We start from the raw sequence: 3,077 nt of genomic DNA, 5'->3' as shown, positions 1-3,077 counted from the left end.
AAATCTTTCTCTGTCCTTTTCTTGTAAATATATAGCGAAGTAACAATTTTTTAAATCAATAACAATAAAAGGTTATCCTTTAGGCAATAGGGAATGCAAAGGAAGTCCAGATTGTAGAGGGCTCACTGGTTGTATCACTTTATTAACAGTTCTTAGATCTGTCACCATTCTTTGTTTTCTAGATTTCTTTTTAACAACAAATACAGGAGAATTTCAAGGGCTGGTTGATTCTTCAATATGGTAAGTAGTTGTTCCCAGACTATCTATTCTAAAGCCTGAAGTTTCTATTCTGTCAAAAGCCATTGTTTAACCTATACTGGTTCCTTAGTTAACAATTTTAACAGTAGGGTCATTGATACCTCTAAAAATTTGCTAGTTGTTTTGTGTTTTTGTACAACCTGAATGAAGTGTGACTGCTTTTTATCGTACCTTATAATATCCTTTCCAGAAACATGAGTTTGTTGGGGGAGGCTGCTTTTTCATTCCCTGTTGCCCAGACATGAAATAATCACACAGAATCTACATTATTCATAATATTGCTTGGCCAATAGCTTAAGCATATTTCTAGCTATCTTTTATATCCTAAACTAACCAATCTCCATTAATATGTACATAACCATGAGGTTTTGGCCTACCAGAAAAGTTTTGGATGGCTCCAAAGGAGGCATGTGTCCCTGGTGGTGGCTACATGACTTCTCATTGACTCTGCCCTTTTTCTCCTAGCATTCAGTTTAGATTTCCCACCTAGCTCTATTATGCTAAGTCACTGGCCAAAACAGCTTTATTCATTAACCAGTAAAAGCAGCACATAAACAGAAGGACTTCCCATATGATGACTTGGTTGATATTCTGTTTCTGAGACTGCAGGAAAGTTAATCTGGGTACTCTGTTATTGCAATAGATCACAAGCCCACATAGATTTACTGCTATATTATCCACATTTGGCCTCAGCCTTCCTCTCTGTCCTTTTGTCCCTATGCACTGAATCAATTCCATGCTTTGTTTTATGTCAGATAGGGTTCCAATTCCTAGGAATTGAACATCTGCCTCCTGAAGAGGCCAATTCGGATGCCAAGATTCTTGAGTAATAATAGCCATATCTGTACCCGTGTCCAGTAATCCTTCAATTACAGTGTTGTTTATTCATACTCTCAACTTTGTGTTTTCAATTGGAATTTTTATTCATCCTCCGTATTAATCCTATCATTCAGAGCAGTATCATTTTTTTTTTACAACAGGCACTGAAGTTTTTTTAATTTTCCTGGGGAGACATGTTTTCCACAGTGACTAGGAATAACTGAACTATGTTCAACTTGGGGTCCTGCAAGAGGTCCCTCAAGGTATTTCCCAGTGATAATGTGTTGCCTTGCTTGTATCTTGTTGATCTACATTCATTGGCACAATGTCAGCAATTGCTGCATCTTCTACATAATCCAGAATATTGAGAACTTCTATTTGTTTCCTCCCTGGAAGAAACATTATTTTTAGGAATGCCTTGTCTACAATCCTTTCTCAGATGCCCTATTCTACCACAATTAAAACATTTGGTATTTTGATATCTCTTTATGCTTTTGGAAATTAGTTCTCCAATCCAAGATACAGTATTATAGTCAAACAACTCAACATTGACTGTGTGCAAGGTCCATTCATCCATTGGTGCTGATCTGACATTTAAAGTCCCAAGTATCTTTTTGTATGCTAAGTTGACATTTTCAAAAGACAGAGATTTAATAAGTACTTGTCAAGATTCTGGATCTGTTACCCCTACTTATACAACATTAGTTAATCTTCATAAAAAAATAAAGAAAGTTACTAAGATGTTCCTTTGGACCTTCTGTCACCTCAGTTTATGATTCAATTCTTCTTCCTAGTTCTAATTCTGTCCCAAACACTTAAAGCTGCATAATAACATAGGGATAAGACGTGTTCATTGTAAATAGCTTGATTCTGTGGATCAGCATAATGGCCCTCACCAAGAATTTGATCTTGGGAAGCCTCAAATCTTTTTTTTTACATTTTAATTTTTTTCTTTAAAAGGAGTGAGTTGTGTACAGGGGGGGGTTAAATGCTTTATAGACAAGAAAAAAACTGTGCTAGAACCAACTTATTCATCATCATCATCTTCTTCGTCATCTTCATCTTCTTCCTCCTCCTCTTCATCCCCTTCATCATCCTCCTCATCTTCCTCTTCCTTCTTTTTCTTGCTCTTTTCTGCCTTGACCACCCCCTTTTTCGCTGCATCAGATTTTCCTTTAGCTCTGTAAGCAGCGATATCCTGTTCATACTTCTTCAGCTTGGCAGCCGTCTTTTCGTAGGGCTGCTTGTCATTGGCAGCAATGTTGTTCCACATCTCTCCCAGGTTCTTTGCAGCATCACCAATGGATAAGCCAGGATGTTCTCCTTTGATTTTGGGGCGATACTCAGAACAGAACAAGAAGAAGGCCAAAAGAGGCCTCTTGGGTGCATTGGGGTCCTTGAACTTCTTTTTGGTCTCCCCTTTGGGGGGGATATAGGTTTTCATTTCTCTTTCATAATGAGCCTTGTCAGCCTTGGCCATGTCTTCAAATTTCCCCTTTTCTTTAGCAGACATGGTCTTCTACCTTTCTGAGCACTTCTTGGAGAACTCTGAGAAGTTGACAGAAGCAGCCGGGTGCTTCTTCTTGTGTTCCTCCCGGCAAGTTTGCACAAAGAATGCATACGAGGACACTTTGCCTCTCGGCTTCTTGGGATCTCCTTTGCCCATGTTTAGTTGATTTTCATCCGTGAGGCACAGAGTCACCCAGTGCCCGTCCAGCTCTCGCTTGCCCCGGCGCTGTCTCTATGGAGCTCAATGTACTTGGGAAGCCTCAAATCTTTGACTCTACCTTGATGTTCTAAGGCTTTATCCTCCTGTCTCTATTAACACTACTCCTATAACTGTGTCCCATCTTCTATCACTGCTGAGACTAACTGAAACTAATCATGTGAAGTAGTCATCTTGCTTCAAGTCCATGTCTTTACCATCTCCCTAACAAATTATGCACGTCATAAGATACTACTGCTTGATTAATTTCTTTTGGGTCTTTTATACCTATAAG

The 3,077-nt window shown here is 38.9% G+C and overlaps 1 pseudogene; it reads right to left on the bottom strand.

The window, feature by feature from the left end:
* Positions 1-2,104: 2,104 nt before the first annotated feature.
* LOC119805505 lies at positions 2,105-2,743 on the bottom strand (annotated as a pseudogene).
* Positions 2,744-3,077: the final 334 nt, after the last annotated feature.

The sequence above is a fragment of the Arvicola amphibius genome, chromosome X, assembly GCF_903992535.2.
Source record: "Arvicola amphibius chromosome X, mArvAmp1.2, whole genome shotgun sequence".
Taxonomy (NCBI): domain Eukaryota; kingdom Metazoa; phylum Chordata; class Mammalia; order Rodentia; family Cricetidae; genus Arvicola; species Arvicola amphibius.
This window is presented reverse-complemented; position numbering and strand designations above follow the sequence as displayed.